Below are 27,586 nucleotides of genomic sequence, written 5' to 3'. Positions count from 1 at the left end.
AGTCTCATAGTGGAGACGTTACTGGTGCCGCTCGACCAAATTGATGAACAATGGGAGGACAGTGCTACAGTGTTCCATTATATAGGTATAGCAAAATTTCTATCCACTTCTCTAGCATTGGACAGGAGGGTTGTTTCCAGATCATAGCTATTGTAAATTAATGCCACAATGAGCATAAAATGCAGAACTATTTTCAAATTAATATGGTTTTATTCATTGGAGAGATGCCAAGGATGTGATCACTGGTTTGTTTTGTAGGTCTATGCTGAGATTTTGGAGAAGGGTCCCTGCGTTTCTTCACAGAGGCTCAAGCGGACAGAACTGGCCACTTCTGGAACTGTCAGCAACCCCGATTCTCACTGGTGCGATGTGATACTTCATTACCTCGTGATTTATATTTCCCTCATAATCAGTGATTAAAATACTTTTTTTATATGCCTGTTGATCATCTTTATGGTTTTTTTGAGGAAGTCCCATTGAGCTCTTCTCCCCATTCTTGAAGGGTTTTGGAGTTTTGTTGTTAACTTCTCTCAGCTTTATGTATGTTGGATTTTCAACCCTTTTAAGATATAGGATGTACAAATATTTTTTCTCATTCAGAAGGATTTGTTTATTTATTTATTTCTTGCTTTTTGGGTCACACCTGGCAATTCACAGGGGTTACTCCTGGCTCTGCACTCAGGAGTTACTCCTGGCGGTGCTCAGGGGACCATATGGGATGCTGGGAATTGAACCCGGGTCGGCCGCGGGCAAGGCAAACGCCCTACCCGCTGTGCTATCTCTCCAGCTCCAGGATTTATTTTTTTTTAATAGTTTGTTTTCACTTTTTTGGAGTATACTGAGTGCTTCAGCAATGATTGTTCCTTGGGAAAATCACAATCTAAATATTGCTGGTTAAAGTTCACATGGTGAGACCAGAAAGATGTTGCAGGGTTCAGGTGCTCACCTGGCATGTGACTAAGAGGTGTAGTCCTTGTGACCCCTAAACACCACTGTGCTGGCCTGGGTACCCCCATAACTGCGGGTCTAAATAGTTCCACAGCGTCGGGGCCCTTGCACCAACCCACTGGCCTGGCTGGCTGAGAATCACCAGCACAAAAACCCCAGACCTCACAAGACAGCTTGGGATGCCCGCTAATGCCCTAATTGTTTTTATTAAAAAAAAAAAGAGCTGAAGTTGTACACATAGGATATACTATTATAGTAGTCTTCTTCGCTATTATATCTGCTGCATCTTGCAGACTAAACATTAAAAACAAAAGGTGAGCAGGAGCGATGATAGAGACGGTAGATCATCTGCTTTGCATTCACCCAATCCAAGTTTGATCCCTGCATCCAGGAGTGATTCCTGGGTGCAGAGCCAGGAGTCACTCCGGAGCATCCGTGGGTGCAGCCCCAAAATTAAAAAGAAATTCTTTAAATTAAAATAAACATAAATAAGGTTGGTGATCATCTGAAAAGTATTCAGGAGTCCATCTTCTGATGAGATAGCGCACTTATTTTATTATTACAAACTGCCTCCTACAATGAAGGGCGAATAATTTAACTTAATACCTCACCTCTCGTCCCAAATACTATGCTTAATTAAATGGAATACAAGGTCATCTTATTCTTGGCAAGACCTGTGCAAAACGTACTTACGTGCAAGAAAAAGAATCAAAGATGACCAGTCTCCCTGTCTTTGTTCACTGGGAATACTCCCATTTAAAAACTCAATTATGAAATTTTGGGTGGGGGTGGCGTCTGCCCAGTCTAAATGCAATGAAAAGTTAATTCCTGTTATCTTTTCTCCTGCAGCCTCTTTGTATGCTGAGAGTGAGGAAATGCAGTACAATCACCTGATTCTAGTTTTTAACCTCCTTTCCCTTCTTTTCTCTCCAATTTCATTTTCATTCTCAGTCATTTCCCATATTTTGCACATTTATTGTGAATTTACTATAGAAATGGTATCATGCAAGACGCTTATAAGATCAAAGTAAGTAATAAAACAGTCCTTTATCTGAGACGCTGCTGAGTAAGAATTCCATTTTAATAGATTCTGGGTGATCCATGCACATGCGGAAATACGAGAAGCAGCAAAAGTCTAAGGGAATGTGGATGGCTTAGATAGGAACTAAAACACTGACTGACGTGTAAAATCTTTCAAGAGAAGACATTTAGATGTGTTGTTTAAGCAAATGCTTATTTTGAAAGCCATTTTTTTTAATGATGGCCATGCTCACAGTCACTCAGGACTTCCTCCTGGCTCTGTGCTCAGGGGTCACTCCTAGCAGGCTCAGGAAACATATGCGGTGTCGGGGACTAAAACTGGCTAAGCCACCCCATGACAAGGAGTGTCCAGGGTACTGTTGCCCCAATTTCCATAACTATGTTTGGGGGTAAGGTCACCACAGTCTGAAGTATACACGGGCGGGGTTGGAGCAATAGCACAGCGGGTATGGCGTTTGCCTTGCACGTGGGTGACCCGGGTTTGATCCCCTGGCATCCCATACGGTCCCCCAAGCACTGCCAGGAGTGATTCCTGAGTGCAGAGCCAGGAGCAACCCCTGAGCATCAGCTGGGTGTGACCCAAAAAGCAATAAATAAATAAATAAATAAATAAATATACACGGGCAATGGGTGTGGGGACTCTTCACAATAATTGCTAATGTTTCCAAAACGGCCATCATGTTAGAAAGATTTCCCTACTTTCTTAGGAACCGGAAGTCAGAAATCAGAGTTTTCAACACTCCTTTCATGGGGCTGCTCTGCTATCCAGTATGAAAAATTACAGAAAGCTACCTGATATCCCGTGCTATGGCAACTTCACAGAAATGATTTCTTGTAAATATTAAGACATATTTATTATTTGACTTATTTAATAACTGTCTTTTATGACCTCAAATAATTGAGCATCATTTTCAACTTGAAATTAACCATAAAGGAATGAAGAAGGTGTCAGAAAGAAACTTTAAATAACAGGTAACTCAGTATATTCATTTGACTGATGAGAGAACTGGGAACAGGGATGTCAGCTTCTACTCAGAATTATCCAGCGCTTGAACTCAGTAGGTATTCTGTGGAGGGATTCAGTATATTCTGCCAGTACAGCCTTAATCCAAGACTATCTTCCTTTAACCAAATTGTTTCAGTAGGTTAATAATACATCTTTTTCTTAAATATTTTGTATACTTTTGGAGAATGTCTTCATCATTTTATGTTACAAGTAAGAGCAATAAAATAATAAAATTAGACAATTTGTAAAAAATAAATGAAAGGACCCATAACAAACTATAGTTTCCTACTGAACTATAAAACATAGTTCCTTACTGACGCCAGTCCATACTGATTCTTAATTGTAGCTTAAGATATCATGACTCTGGTTAAAACAATTCAAATTAAAGGCTATTTATGTTGACAGTTACACAAGTAACTAATATTTTTTTAGAATTTATGTGTTTATTTTATTTTATTATTTTTGCTTTTTGGGTCACACCCGGCTTTGCACAGGGGTTACTCCTGGCTCATGCACTCGGGAATTACTCCTGGAGGTGTTCGGGGGACCATGAGGGATGCTGGGAATCGAACCTGGGTCAGCCCTGTGCAAGGCAAATGCCCTACCCACTGTGCTATCGCTCCAGCCTCGTAACTAATATTCTTTGTTCTCTGCATCAACTACTTGAACAAGCACTTTACCTGGATTAATCAATTTTTTTTATAGTGGTCTTATTTGATATTAAAGACAAGTATCTCTTTCTATGTTGACTTCAAATGAAAACAATCTTTCAGTTGTTTAGCTCTGTTTTTTTTTAACTGACTCCTTGAGGCAAATTAATAAGTTTTTAATAAGTTCTTGCTGTAGTTTTGTCACTTTGCTGCAATGGCACATGGCATAATAGAATAAGGGTTTGAGGCTGGAGAGAAAGTACAGAGGTTAAGAGGTTTGCTTTGCTCGTGACTTAATTCAGCCATGGCACTGTTTATGGTTCTCTGAGCACCACAAAGAGTGAATCCTGAGAATATAGCCAGGAATAAACCCTGATAACCACTGGGTCTGATTTAAAAAAATTAAGAATAAGCATTTGTAAAACATAACACTAAGTTTCTTTTTAAGCATGGTTGTCATTTGGAAGAGGAATTGTTCTACTATTGGAAAATGCTTACAATATTCAACCCTAGGATTTATTTTAACAATCAAGAAAATGAATGATGGTGAAAGGATATAGAGAATTCTATTGCATGCTCTAGATAGTGCCTAAAATCTATGATCTGTGCGATAGTTTAAAGACAGGCATGTTGGTTCACTTACAGAGTCTAACTGGAAAACTTTTTATCTCATATGGAATCTCGGTGTGCAGGTGAAACTATGAACATAGCTGAGATACCTACTATCAACCTAATTGATTACTTCATTTTGATTTCCTCTATTTGTATAGTTCCATCTTTCAGCTGGCTGTGTAAATTTTATATTCATGGTCAACTTACGGTTAACATTGCTAAATAGCACAGCGGTAGGGCATTTGCCTTGCACGCAGCCAACGTGGCTGACCCGGGTTTGATTCCTCCTCCCCTCTCGGAGAGCCCGGCAAGCTACCGAGAGTATCTCGCCCGCATGGCAGAGCCTGGCAAGCTCCCCGTGACGTATTCGATATGCCAGACACAGTAACAACAAAGTCTCCAATGGAGACGTTACTGGGCCCGCTGGAGCAAATCGATGAACAACGGGAGGACAGTGACAGTGACAGTGATTGCTAAAAAAACACAATCCATTGTATAATCGTACCTGTAACCTTAGTCTTATTATAGGAATCATTTTTTTAAGTGGTATTGATGAGATGTAACTTGTGATAGGTTTACAGAATAGAAAAAAATACTCAGGAAAATTTCCAACTTTCTAATCTCTTTAAAAGCCACAATAATTACAAATTCATATAAATTCTAGTCTGAGAACATACCTTAGTTAACAAGAATTTACTAAATATTCTTTGTGAGGTCTTATCTCTTTTAGTAATTATATTGGAAAATATTCCTTTTTCTTACACTGAAATTTTAAGCCAGAGACATCGCTAAGGTTGCAATTTTAAGACTTTTCCAGGGCCAGAGAGATAGTTCAGCGAGGAGGGCATTTGCCTTGCACGCAGCTGAGCCAGGTTTGATCCCCAGCATCCCATATGGTCCCCTGTGCACCACCAGGAGTAATTCCTGAGTGCAGAGCCAGGAGTGTGACCAAAATAGTTATAATGTAATTGAAAATATGCAATGAAAGTGAGATGTTATTATCTCTAGACCAGTGACTTGGTTTATACTAGTTTACTGTACTATTTTATTATTCTAGATGGATTTTAAAGATCTTTGGTCCTACAGGTCACGAAATTCCTCATTTATGTTGTACACTTTATCTATAATTGATGAATTTCCAGTTGATCCAGCAACTCCATTTCTTCTCCATTTCAAGGGTCCAAACACAAAAACAAAACTGAGGAAAGGGATTTTCACCCCTATGTTCCTTGCAGCACTAATCACTATAGACAAAACCTGGAAATAACCCAAGTGTTCAAGAACCAGCCACAAACATGCTGAGACCACTCTCCACACGCATGAAGGTACTGGCAGAGGAACAAAGGCATGCGGGTCCTGGGGCTGAGATCTCCAAGCCTGCTCGGATCGGGGCTGAGCATCCTCCACCCAGATCCTCCACCTTCCAGTAGGCAGGTGTCACACCCACCAACTGACCCCCTGGCGCCCTGTAATCCCATTAATGGCCAAGACCCAGAGACCGCATTAGTGGCTGCACGACATCTTATTATCTCTTTCTTACTTTGGACAACCTGGCAGGCTACTGAATGTAACCTGCCCACACAGCAGAGTCTGGCAAACTCCCCGTGGCCTACCCAATATGCCAAATACCAGTAACAATGATGGGTCTCATTCTCCTAAACCTGAAAGAGCCTTGTACCTGAGGGCTAGGATGAAGGATACGTGCCTGCTCGAGGCAATTGACAAACAACAGGATGATAGTGATAGTGATAGTGATCATGATCGTTCAAGTATAGATGACTGGATAAAGAAACCATGACCGGATACGGGGCTGCAGCGATAGCACAGCAGGTGGGGCATTTGCCTTGCACGCAGCCGGGTTCAATTCCCAGCATCCCATATGGTTCCCTGAGCATCGCCAGGAGTAATTCCTGAGTACAGAGCCAGGAGGAATCCCTGAGCATCGCTGGGTATGACCCAAAAAGGAAAAAAAAAAGAAAAGAAAAAAGAAATTATGACTGGATAAAGAAACATGCACAGAATGGAATATTACTTCACCATGAGAAAAATAAAGGCATGCAGTTTGCCACGCCATAAAGAGCATCACGCTGAGTGAAGTTAGCACAAGAGAGAGAGACTGAACTTCATGTCCGGGCTCTCTCTTAGTCGGGACATAAAGAAACATAGTGGGAGAATAACAAATACTCAAAGACAATGGAAGCAAAGAACGTGAGAACTGGTGTCTTACAGGGAGCATGCCACTTGAGGGGGCTTGGGATGGGACACAGGGGTGGACAAGGCTAATGATGGTAGAAGGAAGGGTTCAACAGGGAGGAAGAGGTAGTGATGAAGGGTGATAAAATGCTATGTACAAAACCCTATTGGCAATGACACTGTAAACCACAGTACGATATGTGTATATATATGTGTGTGTATATATGTGTATTTATATATGTGTGTGCATGTGTGTATATGTGTATGTGTGTATGCATAACATATACATATACTATGTATTATATATATGCATCTTATATTGTGTTTTTATCAGATCCTCCAAATTCCAGTAGGCGGGGGTCACACCCACCAACTGGCCCCCTGGTGCCGTGTAATCCCATCAGTGGCCAAGACTCAGAGACTATAAAAACCAGCTCCCAGAAGAGAACAGTGCAGTCTCCTGCCCCCGTGCCTGGCTGTCCTCGCCGGGGCCCCATGGAGGGGAGCGGGTTGAGCTTTCCTCCCCGCCCTGACCAGGGCTCCGGCAGCCAAAGACCTCCAGGACCAGCCACCACCATGCTGAGACCACTCTCCAAACACATGAAGGTACTGGCAGAGGGACAAAGTCACGCGGGTTCCGGGGCCGAGATCTCCAAGCCTACTCGGATTTGGGCCGAGCATCCTCCACCCAGATCCTCCAAATTCCAGTAGGCAGGGGTCACACCCACCAACTGGCCCCCTGGCGCCGTGTAATCCCATCAGCGGCCAAGATTCAGAGACTATAAAAACCAGCTCCCGGAACCCGGACATCTTATTATGACATCTTATTCCTACTTTGGACAAACTGGCAGGCTATCGAATGTAGCCTGCCCACAGGGCAGAGTCTGGCAAACTCCCCGTGGCGTACCCAACATGCCAAATACCAGTAACAATGATGGGTCTCATTCTCCTAAAGAGCCTTGAATATAATCTCAGGGCTAGGATGAAAGAGACGTTACTGGGGCCTGCTCGAGGCAATTGACGAATAACAGGATGATTTGTGATTTTGTGTGATTGTGCATATATATATATATATATGAAAGTATCGGTGTTAAAACATTGTATGATTGAAAATCAATATTGAATAGTCTTGTAACTTCATGATGACTACGTAACATTTTTGAAATGTTTTAAAAAAATAAAATGAGTGATAAGCATGTGCATAAAAATGAATGATTAAATAACTCATTGGATGAATACACCTAATTCCAGATTTCATGAAAGTTCGCCAGAATCGCATCACTTCTACATATTGATGAAGCAAATGCAGGATAATAAATTCTGGGTTTTAAATACATTTAGGCTTTGAAATAACTTTGGCAAAAGTTTAAGTAAATGAGGTTGGATTCCAGAGTTCCCGATTTCTTGGAAAGAAATGTGAAATTCAATTGAAATATTTCCTGGGGCAGATAAAGATTAAAAGAAAATTAATGTTACTTTGTGGGCACAAATAGCTTCTCATAGAGTTTGTCTGTGATTATCATTGCTGTAGGCTAACTAAAATATTAAACAAGTATAGAACTTCTATGCCTCCAGTTTTTCTAGAAGTTCTCATCTTAGAATAAAGCATATGTTACATTATTTCTTCTCTGGAGACTTGGGGTCCTCATATTTTATGACTATATATATACATATATATATACAATAAAATTGGGCTGGAGCAATAGCACAGTGGGTAGGGTGTCTGCCTTGCACGCAGTGAACATGGCTGACCCAAGTTCGATTCTTCCGTCCTTCTCAGAGAGCCTGGCAAGCTACCGAGACTATCTCACCGGCAAAGCAAAGCCTGGCAAGCTCCTCATGACGTATTCGACATGCCAAACACAGTAACAACAAGTCTCATGATGGAGACATTACTGGGCCCGCTCGAGCAAATCGATGAACAACGGGAGGACAGTGATACAGTGATACAATAAAGTTGATCCAAAATTGGAACATTTCCAGGGTTTTTGGTTTTCACAGCTAGGTGGTTATTTTTTGTGAAGGTATCAGCTACAAAGAACATCAACTGGACTTTACACAATGCTATTTCTTACAAAATCTAATTATTAATTCTTAAGTGGGAAAATAAGAAACCAGGAAATAAGAAACGCTAAATACTGACAATGAATGGCACGTCACTTTAGAGGTCTCTCTTGGTTGGAGACATCAAATCAACGCAATTTAAAAGGTATGGACAGGCTGAGCACCTAATGTGCAGGATGTGGCTTTGTGAAATATTTGGAAAATTATTTCTATGGGAGCAGAATAAAGAAGAGGCATAGTGATGGAGGGTTAAAATTAGTTGATGGTGGGTATCAGTTATAATATATATGCGAGGAAATGTGAATCTTATTTTTAAACATACAGTGTTGTAAAACAATGGTACAACAATGAGTCAAAAAGAAATAAAATTGTTTTCTGGAGATATGAAATTAATTGATCATATGTCAAATAAACTTTCAGTTCATATAATAAAACAAACATATTATATACAAAAGAAGTTAAAATGATTAATTCATAATAAAATATGATTATCTGTTAGTCGTATAAAATCTCTAATCTCATCCCTATCTGTGCCGCAAACCCATCGTTTTATTAAAGAATTGGATTTTCTTAGTTGTCCTTGGAAAAATCAGGTATTCTTCTACCAAAGGTTTTTTCTAGATGTTTATCACAATAAATACTCTTTTCACTTGGCAATCTGCATGATAAACTCAGATAAGTTCCACAATAGATTTATATCTCAGCTCTCCACACAGTCTAATTCTATCACTGTAATTAATACTATAGTACATGGCCTCATCCACTTTCAGGGATACTCAAAGCCTGTAACATACAATAAAAGTCTTTGATGATGATAGTGGAGGTGGTGATATGCTAAATGTCTTCTTGTTGGTATATTTCTAAATCATCCACAATTTCCCAAACAATGCCCGATGCATTGCTGAATATATATTAATACATCTTGATTAAGGAAGTCTTTCCATTTCTACTCATTCATATAACTATTGCTATACCAAATTTATACTACAAAATTACATTTGTGAATTGTTTAAGTGGTGCTGAGTTTAGTAACTTAAAAGATAATGTAGAACAAAGAAGAAAACCGGCTGGAGGGCCCCACACCTCCCGGAGAATGCTCCAGGCCCCAAACAGAGCCGATATCACCGGGAGGTCCCAGATGGGGTAGGTGCTGCCGTCCCACCTTCTCCAGTTGGAATCCCAGTGACCATGAGCTTCTACAAGCATGACTCTGGCATGTGGGTACCAGGACATTTTTTTCTGAACCACGTGAGCAGCCGTGCGACATTTCATTATATGCAAAGTGATCAGTGGAAAGTAAATCATCCAACATTTCTCCCTGAAAATCAGGCTTGACTCTTTTGCAAACCACAACACCCAAAAGGAGGAAGAGAACAAAGGGGAATGCCCTGCTACAGAGGCAGGGTGGGATGGGGTGGGGGGTGGGAGGGATACTGGGATCCGTGGTGGTGGGAAATGGGCACTGGTGGAGGGATGGGTATTTGATCACTGTATAATTGAAACCCAAGCACAAAAATTTGTAAGTCTACAACTGTACCTCATGGTGTTTCACTAATAAAAATTAAAAATAAAAAAGATAATGTAAATTCATTTGTTCCTTTTAAAGTTAAATCAACAAAAATTTATAATTAAATTCAAATTTTTAATCCTTTCAGTATTTTTGTTACAAACTATGAATAAAAATACTTGCTCATTTCTTTTTGTCCTATGGAAATAACCTAAAATAAAACAGCAATTTTTGACTTCTGGATATTCTAGTTAGAGCCAGGAATAAAACAGCAATTTTTGACTTCTATATATTCCAGCCAAATAATTGTGATTCTATTGTTTTGGACCAATATATTAATATTACTGAATATACATATATATGATGACATTTTGCTTTTTGAAAATTCATCTGGATCCTAGATCTACTTATATGACAAGATAATATCTTTAAAGATTTTTTTCTTCGAATATCAGATTTTGAGTGCAGAGAACAATGACAGGTTTCAAATGATTTCTACCAGAGAACCAGCTGTGTGGGGATATTTTTAAACTACTTCCTTGAATTTTTGCGTCACCAAATTTTTGCATAAATGTGTTATTAGGTACTAAATTAAAAATCTGGTGAAAAATTAGAAGTTAATTAGCAATCCATGTCTACATGTATTTCTATAATTTGACTTTCAAAAGCACAAAACATGTGGAACATTTCTCTTATTTGCTTCTTGGCTTTTCATTCAAGTCACCTAATTCTGAAGTTTAGAGATACATAGTCGTGTATGTGTATGTTAGATCATGGAGGGGAAAAAATTCTTTTGACCATCAAAAATAATTTGAAACCAAAAGAATGTACTGTCCTTTTTATTCCCTGGAAAATATGCTAAAGAAAATATGGTGAATCTTATCCACTACTGACATGTCAAAAACTGTAGATTTTTCCTATTCAGTCTTTTAGTAGAGTGTGAGGTTGTAGGTACAATATGTCTCTATGCCATATTTTATTTTATTTATTTTTTGATTCTGTCACCATATATTCTGTCCACATGACAGAGTCTGGCAAACTCCCCATGGCATATTCAGTATGCCAAAAGCCATGACGGGTCTCATTCTCCTGACCCTGAAAGAGCCTCGGATGTGGCACTTTCGAAAATATCAGGGCTAGGACGAAGGAGACGTTACTGGGGCCTGCTGGAGGCAATCGATGAACAACAGGATGACAGTGATACAGTGATCACCATGTTCATGATTGCATTTCAGTCATACAATGTTCCCAATACCGGTTTCTCCACCGGTGTCATTTCCCTGCACCAGTGTCCCTAGTTTTTTTTTTTTTTAATAGAAGTATGTTTTATTTATTTATTTATTTGCTTTTTTTGGTCACACCCAGCGATGCACAGGGGTTATTCCTGGCTCTGCACTCAGGAATTACCCCTGGCGGTGCTTGGGGAACCATATGGGATGCTGGAAATCGAACCCAGGTTGGCCGCGTGTAAGGCAAATGCCCTCCCCACTGTGCTATTGCCCCAGTCCCACCAGTGTCCCTAGATTCCCCCCCACCCTCCACATCAGTCCCAACCCAGCCTTTCTCTATGGTTGTATGCGCCATGTTTTAATGGATGCTTTTTCTCATTCTCTATCTTTCACTAGTGTCTTTTACATGATTTGTAGTAATTGAGCCCTAGAAGTTCATGGACATATTCCTTTCAAAACTGATGAATACCAACACACTTGTTCACACATGTATGCCTGTTCACACCTGTATTTGGCTCATAGGCTTACGAGTATCAAATATATAGGATTTGAGGAACTTATGGGAGTGTCACTCTGTAGTGAGAACGCATTCGTTTCAGAGTCAAAAGAATCTTCCTGAAGATGTAGAACGAAACGCTTTGAACACAGGCTTTCTATTTTAGGAACCATCACCCCACCAAAATGTACCTAAAGCGAATAACAGGCAGGATTTCAAAGACAGCTCATTATCTCCCCAATGTTCTTTTTGATTGTGCATTTATATCATGCCTTGTAGATTGCATTCAAAGCTTCGCTTTGTAACAAATAACAAGTTTTTTCATACATATTTGGAGTTTCTCGCTATTTCTCCAAGTTTTTTTAATCAAAACAATTTTTCAAATGCATGAAAATCATTAATCACTTGAATCTACCACTTTCTCTCTGTCACCCTTTAATTTTCATATTTATTTACCATAGATTCCAGGGCACAGGAATATCATTTAACTAATGTAAATATCCTTTTTTTGGCTGACTTTTTCTTTCTTTATTATACTTTTCAAGCAAAGCTTAAACCCTGTGTATCATCTATGTAAAGAATAACTACACCTAGCAATGAAGCATTGCTAGAGAAAAATCAGTGTTAGGCTTCAATCTGTAGTCAATAATTTACATTCAATATATTCTCAAAACTGGCCTCTACACCCATCCTGCTTCCGAGCTTTCTGCGTCAAAAAGCTGGACCTGCAGATCTACTGAGCTCAGAGTCAGACCCAGTGAGGGGTCAGCTGGCGTATGAGGCTTCAGAGAAGGTAACACAGGTCAAACTGACCATGACCAGAAGGTGATTGCATGGCCCTTGGGCAGCTCAAGCACCAAAGACCACACAATAATCCCAGTGCCACCCATCACCCTGGGCCTTATATGCTGGCTTTTTTGAGATAGTAAATTCTGGCTCCATGTTCCAGTCACCCTCCGAGGTGATGCAGATTCCGCCTGGACAAGCACAGAAAGCCAAGCCAAAGTTCAATCTCGCCAGGCTGATATTCTGCAAATTCCAATTTGAACCAGACCGTTACTCCGGGCTGGAAAAGGAAGCTACTTGAGCTATGGTGGGAAATAAATACGGAGAGATCTAATTAGTGAAGATATAGAAGAATTCACCAAAGACAATGGATGAAGTAGTACAAAAACCTGTGGGAATTTCCAATGTGACATAACTAAGCAAACTACCTGAAGAGAACTTGACACAAGAGTCAGACAAAGCTTACTGGAATTAGAAAATCATGGGATGCACAAATGGAGAATCTCAACAAGGGCGGGGAATACGAGAACGTTCCACACCTAAACGACACAGCCGAGGACCAGGCGGTGGCTGGACCTAGAAGCTGTATAAAGGGGTGCAGGGACGTGGCTCAGTGACCAAGCATTGCCCTGTAGACACAAGCTGTGACTTGGAATCTCAGCATCACAAGCTTGAGACCCAGTGGCACTGCAGCTCACTGACCCTCAGTGCCACAAGCAGTGCGCAAGAAGACCCCGACCTCCATAAAAACACAGATGCCAAGTGTGTGGCTCCTGACGCCACTAACAGCAAGAACAAAGGGAAGGGAAGGGAAGGGCAGAAAGATGCACAGTGGCACTGCTCAGCGGTAGAACGGACGAGCTGAAAACCTGAAAAGTGAGTGTGAAAAGCAGATAGCAAAGACCGAAACCAGAATCCCTTTTTAAACCAGAAAAAAAATTTAAGAACTTATAAGCTGAAGATAACATGAAACAGCAACAAAAGGACCAATATCTATAACATCCTAAAGGGAGAGAGGGAAAGAAGCCAAATATTTTTAATTGGTTTTTTTTGCGCTTTTTTAAAAATTAATATTATTGAATCACTGTGAGATAGTTATAAGCTTTCATGTTTGGATTATAATCACACAATGATCAAACACCCATCCCTCCACCAGTGCACATTCCCCACCACCAATATCCCGGTATAACCTCCCTTTCCAACCCTCTCCCCTGTCTCCATGGCAGACTATATATATATATATATATATATATATATATATATATGTATATATTGCTTTTTGGGTCACACCCGGCAATGCACAGGGGTTACTCCTGGCACTGCACTCAGGAGTTACTCCTGGCAGGGCTCAGGGGACCATATGGGATGCTGGGAATCGAACCTGGGTTGGTCGTATGCAAGGCAAATGCCCTATCTGCTGTGCTATGGCTTCAGCCCCACGGCAGACAATATTCCCCCCCCTCTCTCTCTCTCTCTCTCTCTCTCTCTACTATTATGGTTTGCAATGCAGACACTGAGAGGTTCTCATATTTGGTCCATCATCTACTTTAAGCACACATCTCCCATCCCGACTGGTTCCTCCAGCCATCATTTTCTTTGTGATCCCTTCTCTATATTTAACAGAAAAAAAAAATAATAGCAGAAGACGTCTACAAGCAGGGGAAGCAAACAGCCAACTTCAGGATGCTCCTTTGAAGTTTTAAATCTAGACACTGTTTTACATGGGACAGACCCTTGGATCTCTTTCTCCTCTGATTTATTATTTTTATATAGAAAGGCAACTGATTCCCTTTGAGGTACAAATTCTGAGCTCTTTGGAGATGGAGAAACTGAGAGACTGAGGCACAAAACAGATGTAACTACTGAGGATCACTTAATCACTTAATCACTTAACTTCCCGTTAGTCGTCGATTTGCTCGAGCGGGCGCCAGTAACGTCTCCATTTGTCCCTGTCGCGTGCTAGTGTAGCCCAATGGCATCTCTTCGCTCCGGGAACATGGAGGGCCTCAAACCGATCGTTCATGACCTTGACAAAGAAGTCTGACCATCTGGTAGGTGGGCGGCCACGCGGTCTCTTGACATCCCGTGGAATCCAATCAGTAACAGCTCTAGTCCAACGGTCATCTTTAAATCTCATTACGTGACCAGCCCATCTGATTTTCGACACCTTGGCAAATGAGACAGCGTCCCTGATCCTTGATCGTCGACGGATGTCAGAACTCCGGATTCGTTCTCTCATTTGAGTGAAACGTGATATTCCAAGCATAGCTCTTTCTATTCTTCTTTGGGAGACCTGAATGGCGTTCTCATCTTGTTTGCGTAGGGCCCAGGTCTCTGAGGCATATGTTAATGCAGGAAGAACAGTGGAATCAAAGAGATGTGCCCGGAGCCGGAGGTTCTTCGTCCTCTTAGCTATTTCTTCGACGTTCTTGAAGGCGTTCTTGAACGCCCGCCTGTCCTTCGCCAACTATAAGACCAAGATGACTGCCCTCCGACGTCCTGATGGATCCATCACATCCTCCAGAACGGCAATGGAGAAGATTATCCATGACTTCTACTCAAATCTCTTCGATAGCCATGTCCACTTGCCGACATACCAAATTCCACAGGATGGGTATGTCGTTCCCAACGTTCTCCCTTCCGAAATCCGACACGCCATTTCGTCAGTAAAGAAGCAAACAGCACCCGGCCCAGACAAGGTCAGACCTGAACACCTGAAGAACCTGCCGTCAGTACTCATCAATACACTGGCTCGGCTCTTCACTCGCTACCTGTCTGAATGCAAGGTTCCATCTCAATGGAAAACCAGCAGGACCGTACTACTGTTCAAGAAGGGAGACATCCATGACATTGGCAACTATCGCCCGATCTGCCTATTGTCTGTCATCTACAAGTTGTTCACTCGAGTCATCCTGAATAGGATTGGCAGAACACTAGATGAAGGACAACCATGTGAGCAAGCAGGGTTCCGCAAAGGATTCAGCACCATCGACCATATCCACACGATAACCAAACTCATTGAGGTTTCTCGGGAGTTCAAGATGCCGCTCTGCTTAACGTTCATTGATTTAAAGAAGGCCTTTGATTCTGTTGAGACGGAAGCGGTCATTGAAGCCCTAGCCAATCAGGGCATTCAAGCCCAATACATCAGGATCCTCCGTGAGCTGTATTGCGGATTCACTACCAGGATCTCACCATTCTACAAAGAAGTGATCGTTGATGTCAAGAGAGGGGTGCGGCAGGGTGATACCATTTCACCAAAACTCTTCAGTGCCACCCTCGAGAACATTATGCGACGACTGGAATGGGAAGGAATGGGAGTGAAGATAGATGGTCGGCAACTACACCACCTCCGCTTTGCTGATGACATTGTTTTAATAACACCAAACATCAGCCAAGCGGCACAAATGCTGGCCGACTTTGACCGTGAGTGTGGAAAGGTAGGACTACAGCTGAATCTTACGAAGACAATGTTTATGAGAAACAGCCTTGTTCCTGACGCCCCATTCGCTCTCAATGGAACGACCATCTCCGAATGCAACAGCTATGTGTACCTAGGTCGAGAGGTCAACATGACAAATGACCTGGCACCCGAGCTGCGCAGGAGGAAGAGAGCGGCTTGGAACTGAGGATCACCCCCCAAAAAAAGGTGGGTCCTTCAGGAAAGGAGAGGCTACAGGAGATTCTAAAGGTCCTGATAGGCTATGAAAGGGTCATCAAGGTACAAGGCTTCCCTTGACAACACTCGGGTTAACCTGATGTTTGCAGAGATCTCCAGCCCAGGAAAATTTGGAGGAATTGTACTGAATTTTCTCTCAGTCGCTGTTCTCTGCCTTTTTTCCCTCTGGAGAATCTCTTTTCTTCCTTGAACTAGTATTTCTCTCCTCTGACCAGGATGAAAAATCCTGGTTCAGGGACTGGACAGTGGTTAGGGAGGGTTTGGCACCTGGCACCACATATGATCTGATGATGGTCAGGAGTAAACCCTGAGCACAGCCCTGCATACACCCCAAACAAAACAAAGATCCAAAGTTATTTCTTATTTGTTCTCATTTCATTGTAGTCACTAGCTATAATCTCCCGCCAGAATGCAAGATGCAAGATGAAAAGTAACGTGTGTCTTTTATAAAACGTTACATCACTGGGGGTGGCATTAGTGCTCGAATGCTATATGTTTAAAACTCAATTGTCAATAACTTTGTAAATCATGGGTTTTTAATAAGAAAATAACAAAGTGAAATAAAATTTTACATACAATGTTTAGAACAGAGTAAATAGTGCTAGTTAAACAAGTATTTATTTAGCGAATTGAAGAAGCCTCTTATGTGTCTTAAAATCAGACATAGTTTATTCTTTTAAAATCATCCCATTTACATATATACTCCAGCATTTATAGTTTAAATTAAGTCAGATGATGAAAATGAATGATTTTTTTTTTCTGTCACTGACCGAGAGCCAATTATCTAAACTTTGGAGATCACAATTCTTTTTCAAGAAAATTTAAAAACTTGAACTTGAGCATCTGGAATATATCCTTCAGCACTAAGATATTGGATTTTTTCAAGTTGATTTTAAAACTTATTGATTTAAATATTGGAGCTTTGTTATCAAACCTATTTCAACTCTAATTGTAACAAGAGCTGTGATTTTTGTCTACATTAAAGGAATACTTCAGTGCTTTTCTTTAAAAATTCTCCCTCAACTATCCTAAGTGCTCTTCAAATGACTAAACAAGTAACCAGCAGCAGAATGAGCACATTAAACTTTAGTGTAAATACATTTTAGATATTACCTTAAAAGTGTCACCACTTTCAGAAAATCCATTTGAAATATCTCACCTTTACATATATTATTCAAAATGCACTATTCTTGATTGTCTACAGCCATGTTATTAGAGACTATCACTATCACTATCACTATCACCCCGTTGTTCATTGATTCACTCAAGCGGGCCCTGTAACCTCTCCATTTGTCCCTGCCACGTGCTAGTGTAGCCCAATGACATTTTGAGGGCTCCTTCAGGGCCAGGGGAATGAGGGCCATTCATTGTTGTTGCTGTTTTTGGCATATTGAGTACGCTATGGGTAGCTTGCCAGGCTCTGCCGTGCAGGCGGGATACTCTCGGTAGCTTGCCGGGCTCTCCGAGAGGGATGGAGGCTTTTGGGGCAGCCTCTAATCACCTTTACAGGTGTTCCCAGTCAGGGATGATATGATATGATATTACAGGTGTTCCCAGGCAGGTATGATACTCTCAGTAGCATGCCGGGTTCTCTGAGAGCGAGAACTAGAGAATAAGAGGCCCATGGTCGTGCACTTCCGGGAGGTTGGTTTTATAGTCTCTGGATCCTGGCCATTGATGGGGTTACATGGAAATTGGTGGATGTTACTGTCTAGCTACTGGAAGGTGGGCGAGCTGGGTGGATCCTCCAGGCATGAACCATAGAGACAAGCACCATAAATCCTATCATAATCCCTATACTATGTCCACAGCCCCCTAAAATGTGTGTGCTTGTGTGTGGATTTTATTTTTAAGGTCATAGTTAATTTCTAGAACAGCAAATGCATAGAAAGCCATGTCATCTCAGACAAGGCTGTGGTTTCAATTTTCTCTGACAGAAGAATGTTCCATAATAGTAAAGGTCTCTGTTTCATAACGTATTTTGATGCCATCTCAAAGTCAAAGGCCTACCTGAAAATGAGATGATCACTTCAATTTTCCTATAGTAAACATTCTAGCTATACTGGGATCATGAAAAACTAGAAATTGCACCTCCCAGACATCTACAAACATTAAAAACAGAATGCAACTATTTGTGGTGTGTTTTTATCACCTCTGTCAATAGTATCTTTCAAAAGTCAGATGAGAATGCTTTATATGTATAATTTGCAATAATCAGATTTCATTCATTATCGGAAAAGCTAGTTGAACAAAAGTTATGGTTATATTTGGCACAAGTTACCAGTTGGGAAGACATTTTTTAAAATTCAATATCATGTATTAAATCTAGTGATATTTTTTCTTCAGGTTTATTAAACTTAAAAATGCAGCCATGGAGGGGCTGGAGTAATAGCACAGCATTTAGTGCGTTTGCCTTGCACGCAGCCAACCCAGGTTCAATTCCCAGGAACCCATATGGTCCCCTGAGCACCTCCAGGAGTAATTCCTGAGTGCATGAGCCAGGAGTAACTTCTGTGCAATACTGGGTGTGACCCAAAGAGAAAAAAAATGCAGCCGTGGAAACATTCATCACTGCTTCTCATGGAGTAGCGTTCACACCATAACAGGAAAGTCTGGTGGTACTTTAAATGGCAAAGAACTCATCAGAATGTTGCTCTTTATTCACAAAAAACTCGATCCACTTTGTTCTTATCCAATCCTGAGTGACCACACCTGTGACAGATTGTAAAATTCTGTGAACTCCTATCTTACTGACCTTGTCCCCTTCAGAATGTCATTTGCCTTAAAGATTAAAAAAAAACACTCAATATAGTGATGTGTGTTGAAATTCATTTCCTCAATGACAGCCACTAGACCAGCCTTTCTCGTTGTCATTTTTATTTTCTGATTTATTCATCCTATAAGATCTGTTCTACAGTCTCACTGGGTGCCTAGCTCCATACCGTGGTACTGAGCAAACACAGACAAGGAATATGTCCCATAGTTCTAAAATGAAACTGGTTTGCAAATATGCCATCTTCCATCACGCTTTACAGAACAGTAGACTGCCAGCAGACAGTCATTTAGCCTGTCATCCTTATTTTATTTGTGAGAAAACTGGGCTTAGAGATAAGAAATAAAACCACTCAGGATGACACAATCATAATATACACAGTGCCAAAGTGTGTCCTACTTCGCCACAAATCCTTAAGGATAGTTATCTAGCTGTATCTGGGTTGTTAGTTTTTTACAAAGCTTTGTCCCCCTCTTCTTGTTTTCTTTCTTTTTTTTGAAACTGTGTTTTGAGCCGTCTTTTACTGTGCTGAGGATAACCTCATTAAAAGAGTTATACTTTTCTCTTTGCCCTTTTCTGAATCACCTTCAATTCTAGGTTATTTAATTGTTGTCTGACGCCATTGGAACAATCTTGGCTGCAAAGGCGGTAGGTGAATCCCCAAGGTTCGCTGCTCTGCGTGCTTCATTTCTCTTTTCTGCTCACTGTGAGACCATTTGGCAACAGTTGACTCGGAGCCTTCAGATAATTAGTTCCTTGTGTAGAATGGCAAATTGTTTTTTAAGGGGGAAAATGTGCAACATTTTCTGTTTGAAGCCCCAAATTTATCATGTGCAGTGGGTGACCCATTTCTGTGATTCCTTGATATTTTAAAAAATGGTTTACATGAGGAATGACCTGAATAAAATGGTCTCCTTCCTTCTGAATTATTTCTAATCCTGCCCCATTTACATTTTTTAATCAATCGAAGAGAAACAAAATAAATTGATGGAAAAACATAAACCCCCAAATTAGGCATCAAATTAAAATACAATTTTAATTCAAATAAATGAAAAATGCTAGTGTAATAACTGAATACTATATCATTTAATTTTATAGATATAATATGTTTTGCTTTAGCACATAGAATAATTATGACATATTGAATCTTGCAGGACTTTCCTGATATTTTAACTTAGTCAATGTAGACTTAAGAATTAGCATTCAAAGGGATTCAGAAAAGATGAATACAGGGGCTGAAGTGATTATAAGTAGAGCATTTGCCTTGTACACATCTGACCTGATTTTGATCTCCTGAGCACCTCTAGAACTGATCCCTGAGCTCAGAGCCAGGAGTAAACCCTGAGCACTACCTGGTGTGTGACCCCCTAACCAAAGCAAAATTAAAGATATTTTTACATGACTGAGTAATTTTTTTAAAAATTTCTAAACATAAGGGTATCAGATAATGACTTAAGTTCAATGAAGTTGAAATCTTTATTGATAAATGTAACTAAATTTCCTAAGAAATTTTTAAAAAATATACGTGGATTGGATCTTGTTAAATTTTCTTTATAGTTCTTTGGAGATAATAAGGCAAAAAATTAAATCTACACAGGTCATTAAAAAATAGGCAATTTGTGATATTGTGAATTGTAATAAATATTTTGGAGATCTTACCCACAATTTGTGGCACACAGCTCCCAAAGCAATTTCCTAAGGATATTAAAAACGTTAACATTAAACATTAACACAAATGCAATCGCATTATCATCCAACACAGCAGGGAATAACTTGTGCTTGGAAGCCAATGGTACGAGCTGGAAGGCCAATTGTTCACTTCTTGAGAGAAATGAGCAAAGGAAGCCCTTTGGGATGGACCTCAACCCCCTCAAACCTTGACTCAGCTCACATTTTGAAACTCATTCCAAATTAACATTAGAAAAACATGGTGGGGTGAGCCTGTAGAGTCTATAGCAGGCTTCTCTAGAAACACTACTTTTGTGTTCCAGAATTAGTTGTTGGAACAAGAAAAATATTCTCCCTCCAGAAGAACTTCCTGTTGGGAGGTCACAAAACTAACAGAGCTAGGAGTAAGCACGCTCCCCACCAGGCTTGACCCAAGGCACTACCGACCCCAGAGAGCATCACATCCATTGCAGCCCTGGAGGTCCCAAGCACCACCTGGGTGTCCCCAGTCATCCTCGGAAGAGCCGGGCCTGAGCAGAACTTCACACTGGGCCCTTGCACTGAAGAAATGGGCTGAAGTGCAGGTCTTGTGAACCCACCCTCCACTCTCAAGCGAAGTGGAAACAAAGGAAATAAAGGAGTGACTGAAATCGTGTGCCTTGCCGACACTGTTGGGGTATCTGTTCATTCTAATTAGCCAGAGCTGTAGGGACAACTGTCTTCATGTCCCATGAGTCCATCTAATGGAAACCCAACCGCAGGTAATCTTGGGACTCATGGGACAGGAGGAACTACTTATACACTGTCTTGTTATATCCCAGGGAAGACTTCTTCTTGGGATAAACTCATTATGGAAGGTATTGCAGTCTACTCATTGCAGTACACTCATTATGAAGGGAAATGCAGTCTTTCACAGAAAAATGAACTGCAAACTAACACTTCATCTTTCTGTAGACAAGTCCTACTTGTTCACAATAATGACGCAGTTTTAGCGTGATTTTGCATAGTTAGAAATGTGTGGGCTGGAGCGATAGCACAGCGGGTAGGGCGTTCGCCTTACAAGTGGCCAACATGGCCGACCCGAGTTCGATTCCTCCGCCCCTCTCGGAGAGCCCGGCAAGCTACCGAGAGTATTCGATATGCCAGACACAGTAACAACAAAGTCTCCAATGGAGACGTTACTGGGCCCGCTTGAGCAAATCAACGATCAACGGGAGGGCCTTTACCTTTACCTTGAGCTTGAGAAATGTGTGAGTGAAAGAAAAGATGATTAAAATGTATTTTCTAAATTGTGTCTTTAAAAAAAAAAGAAGGGAATATAATGCAGTAAAAAGAAAACATCTCTGGGTTTTATGACCAAGTTAAATCCTGACATTTTCCAGACATAAGACTTCAGGGAAATTATTTAACCTCATTGAATACCAATTCTGACTACGCATATTTAGGATAATAAAATGTCTCTGACACTATTGTAGGAATGCTGAGAAGACAGAATAAGTTAAATTGTGTTAGAAAAAAACAGTTGAACATTATTATACTTAATTAGAACTTCTTTCCTCTCTAATTTTAGACTTTAGACTTAAGCTTGGAAAAGTCAGCAGGAAAATGTAATTTCATTCAGTTCTCATCTGCCCACACAAGATCATGCCCACACCTTCACCTCGGAAAAAACTAGGAAGAATCATCTGTAATAGTTATGGTAAATAATGGCTGATCAAAAGTATGAATGTCAGTTCTAAATAATTTATTATTTTAAATGCAGGAGTTTCTAGAACACATCTGGTTCTAGTCTGTATATAAGAGATATATAAAGAGACACTCCATATATACATATACTGATATAGAAAGAAATAAGAAAAATCTCTAATTTTCATCTCCAAATATGTGTTAGAGAATAATAGACAATAATCGTAGTAGTAGTAACACTTAGGTACTTATTATAAGTCCAGTAATAAGCTGCTATTTGTTTTGGGTAATTTATCTTATTTATTCTATGCAGCATCTTAGAGTTAGGTAGAATTATTGATGAACTACTTGATAGCTTCATATTTCCAATACGTTTTCACAATCAGTGAGGGCTCAACAGAGTATGTATGGATGAAAGTTATGGTAAAACTCTCTAAAATAACATCATAAATTTTCCCATTCTGCTGCTTTGATTTGATATACAAAACTTTATTATTTTTATTTTATTTGCATATAATTCTTCAAATCATATTTAGAGTCTGGTTTTTCATTTTAAATGCACCATATTTAATATAGTGAGTATTATGTGATATCTCAGTATAATATAATAAGAGAGATCAGTCTGGCTTAATGAAATCATTGGTTAGCCCTGAATTCTGCATTTCAAGACTCACTGTCAGTCTTACACACACACAGAGAGAAAACAAATTAGGTTTAAACGAAGAAGAATTTCATATCGTGGGAACTCCTATTATATAACATATTAGTCGATTATCTTTTTTCTCTTCTTTAGTGAGAGAGATAATAAAGAATTTGAAGATAAAATGTCTCAAAAGTCCAGCTTGCTCTTATATGAACAAACGTTGGAGAACCCAGATAGATTCCATATCTTTGAGGATGAAGGGCAAAGAAACAAAATTTGTACTCTATCCAGGCCATGAAAGTTGGAGTAGATTAAATAAATTATGGGAGAGCAAAACTCAGTCAAAGACCTTTGGTACATCTACACAGTGGGATACTACGCAGTCATTTGGAAAGATAAAGTCATGAAATTTGCTTATAAGTGTATGGTCATGGAGAGTATTGTGCTAAGTGAAATGAGTCAAAAAGTGAGGGACAGACATTGAATGACTGCACTCATTTGTGGAATTTAAAATAAAATAATATGAGACTGACCCCCAAAGACAGTAGACACAAGGGCCAGGAATATTGTGCCATGGTCGGCAGCCTGCCTCATGAACTGGGGAAGAAGGCAGCTGGGATAGAGAAGGGGTCACTAAGACAACGATGGTTGGAGGGATCATTCGGGATGGGAGATGTGTGCTGAAAGTAGATAAAGAACCGAACGTGATAACCTCTCAGCATCTGCATTGCAAACCATAATGCCCCAAAGTAGGGATAGAGTATGGGGAATATTGTCTGCCATAGATAATATTATATGGGGTGGGGGCGGGGGGATACTGGGGATATTGGTGATGAAAAATGTGCACTGGTGGATGGATGAGTGTTCAATAATTGTAAGGTTGAACCTCAACCATGAAAGCTTTGTAGTTGTGATTCAATAAAAAAATAAATCAAATAAATTAAAATGCAATATATTAAAAAAAACTCAGTCAAAGGCTATTGAAATTATGCTAGTTGCAGTTAATTGGTGGAAGAGATAAGACCATTTTCACGGTCTACTATTGTTAATAAATAAGAATTCTGCTCTCATACTATTATACTAATGGTGAATGATTAGAAGGAGAGTGTATATAATTACTATCATCGTGCAATACAAAGTTTTAGCTTAAATATCTTCTATAAAGTTCATTGTCCATAGAAGTCCTTTATTCCCTTGACCACTTCACCTTGGAAAAGTGATTACAAAGATTTCCTCTACTTTTAGTTAGCAAAGTGAACAAATGCTTATCATTTACCTACTATGTTTAAATAACTTGGCTAGTTTTTGCACTGAGATTTTTTATTTTTGTAAAGACACAGATCATACTCTGAAGAACTTACCTTCTTTTATAGGTGAGACAATGGTGGCACTCAGTATCAAATGCAAACTCTTCCTAATCTAATAATTATTATGAAGACTAATCTAATATTATCATTGAATAACGTATCCCTGTAACCATGAATTACATTAGAAATAAACTTAAGACCAAATTTTGAACAATCGGACAAAAATGACACTATTTAGAGCTTCTGGAAAACTTGATTTCATCTTACTTCAGCCACCTAGAGAAACAGTTTCTTTTTCCTGCTGGAAATTTCCATGGTGAAATCTAAAACAACACTTTCTGCTCTGACATTCCCAGCCTGACAATGATACAATTAGCTTGGCGGAAAGGGCAGAACATCCAGACAATTGTCCCAGAATTGAAACCACTGAGCTGAAAATGGCCTTGAAGCCTGTCTTCATCCTCACATAAACTGAAGCATCTCTTTATTATTACTGTGACTTGGAGGTATTTTTTGTTACTGTTAGATAAAAGGAGGAAAATTTCTTAACTGCTATCACCCTTACTGAAGTCGTTAAACCTCATAATTCCTTCTTCTTTGTAGTATGAACACCTAGCTTATTAAATACTTTTTATTAAATACTTTAAATGTGCTTTCCATTATCATTCTCTTCTTTTGAAAGGCATCATTTAGACATAGGAGCAGAAAATGGTAATCGGATTTGTTTATTCTCCCTAAGAACTATGCTCATGAAAATTAAGTAGTAAAACACTATGCCTGAATATTGTTTTCCATATTTATTGAAAAAAACAATTTGTTTTATGTAACCAATAATATAACTGAACAGCATGTGAAAACTTAGACTTTACTAACATTTTACATTCAGTTTTCAAGAGAAAAGCAGTCTATGGTAGAACTTGTAAAAAAAAAACTAATAAAATTATAGCCAGCAAATAAAAATGAATATTTTCCTATTGAATACACAAGCTGTTTGGCATATACAAATGTTTATACCATCTCCAATCTCATTTGATGTATTAAGCTAGGAATATATTCAGATAGAGTTTGAGGAGTCAGATAAATGATACAAGGGTTAAGATGCTTGCTTTGTATGTAGTCAACATGAGAGTTATTCCAGCCACTACATAGGAACCCTGAACAGAGCCAGGGGTGACCTCTGAGCACTGAGTCAGGAATAGCTGGGTATGGCTCCGCCCACTCTGCCCCCAAGATTTAGTGTCTGGCATTGAGATTATAGAGCTTGAGATAAGAGAGTGACATACAAGACCTGAGGAATGACTACAAATGTGAAAGTGTTTTGGAAAAAAAAAAATATATATATAAATAAAATAGAACAATTTAATAGCAGAAATAAAGAAGTGGTTAAGGACTCATTCAATGACATTTGAGAAGGACTTGCGTTAGTCTTTCCCAGTGGGTATATACATTTTAATGTCAAGTGGGAATCTTGTTTGTACATTTGAAAATGTATTCTACTATATTGCTCTCTAAGTTATCCAAATGTTGGCCAAAGTCAAAGATGATAATGTTTTAAAAAGCAGACAGGCTAAATATTTTGATTTGAAGGTTAAAAATTCTCATCTGCTCTTTGATGTTCATTGCAGCGCTATTCACAATAGCCAGAATCTGGAAACAACCTGAGTGCCCGAGAACAGACGATTGGTTAAAGAAACCATGGTACATCAACACAATGGAATACTACGCAGCTGATAGGAAAGGTGGAATCATGAAATTTGCTTATAAAAAATGAATTAACATGGAGAGTATCTTGTTGAGTGGAATGAGTTAGAAGCAGAAAGACAGGTATAGAATGACTGCATTCATAGCTGTGATAAATACCAGGTTGTTCACTCCATGGCTTAGAAGCCAGCCTCACACTGTAGGGGCAAAGGCAGCTCAGATAGAGAAGGGAGCACCAAATACAGGGTGCTGGGAAGATCCGCCCAGGATGGGAGATGCATGCTGAAAGTAGTCTATAGACAGAACATGATTGCCAACCAATGTCTCTTCTGCAAACCACAGCACCCAAAAGGAGAGATAGAACAAAAGGGAAAGGGAGTGCCCTGCTACAGAGGCAGGGTGGGATGGGAGATGGGGGATGGAAGGGATACTGGGATTGGTGGGGGGTGGAGATTGGAGATTGGGCACTGGTGGTGGGATGGGTACTCGATCATTGTATAACTGAAACACAAGCACAACAACTTATAAGTCTACAACTGTAAAAAAAAAGAATGACTGCATTAATTAATGGAAATATATATATATTAATATCCAAAGGGAGGGTAAACAGGGCCAGGAGGACAGGTCAGTGGTTGGACACTTGCCACAGGAGTGTGTGGTGGGGAGGTGAAGGGCACAGGTAAAGGGCTATACCTGATAACATTTCATTATCTGTATTGCAAACCATAAGGCAGAGAGAGAGAGAGAGAGAGAGAGAGAGAGAGAGAGAGACGAGAGAGACGAGAGAGATGAGAGAGATGGAAAGACAGACAGAAACAGAGAAAGGGAAAGTGCTTGTCATAGTGGCAGGTGGTGGGATGGGGGCAGGGAGAGAAACTGGGGACACTGGTGGTGAGAAATGTGCACTAGTGCAGGGACAGGTGTTGGAACATTACATGACTGAAACCCAACCATGAACAATTTTGCCAATGTGTATGGCATTGTGACTCAATTAAAAAATTAATAAATGGGAAAACTTCTTAATGTTGTTTGAGTGAGTAATGACACTTGTATTGCCTGTGACTGACCGTGGTCCGGCCCCTGAACATCACCAGGTGTGTCCCCAAACCAAAGAAATACACACAAACATCTCGATATTTATTTCCTAGTCACTATTCTTCATCTTTTACATAGTTATACTTGAGAATGCCCAAGACCCTTCAACCACATTACAGGAAATGCAGGTTTTAAAAATAACATGTTGCTGGACTGGTGCGATAGCACAGCAGGTAGGGCATTTGCCTTGCAACAGACCAACCCGGCCAAACCGAGTTCGATTCCTCCTCCCCTCTCAGAGAGCCCAGCAAGCTACCCGAGAGTATCTCGCCCGCACGGCAGAGCCTGGCAAGCTACCCGTGATGTATTGGATATGCCAAACAGAGTAACAGCAAGTCTCACAAAGGAGACGTTATGGAGCCCGCTCGAGCAAATAGATGAACAACGGGAGGACAGTGCTTATGTTAGCAAATATTATTAGTATATAACAGTTCCAAAAGATTGATAAAAAGGGAAGAAGTTTCCACACAGTCAAAACGCTAGTAAATCCTCCTGAAATAGA

At 40.0% G+C, this 27,586-nt stretch overlaps 1 protein-coding gene across 1 annotated transcript in view; it reads right to left on the bottom strand.

The window, feature by feature from the left end:
- CCSER1 (coiled-coil serine rich protein 1) overlaps positions 1–27,586 on the bottom strand; it is an 896,462-nt gene that overhangs the window by 343,514 nt on the left and 525,362 nt on the right. The window lies entirely within an intron of this gene.

The sequence above is a fragment of the Sorex fumeus genome, unplaced genomic scaffold, assembly GCF_029834395.1.
Source record: "Sorex fumeus unplaced genomic scaffold, SorFum_2.1 ptg000136l, whole genome shotgun sequence".
In the NCBI taxonomy this organism is placed as follows: domain Eukaryota; kingdom Metazoa; phylum Chordata; class Mammalia; order Eulipotyphla; family Soricidae; genus Sorex; species Sorex fumeus.
Note: the sequence above shows the minus strand (reverse complement) of the source record. Positions and strands in the feature narration are given on the sequence as shown.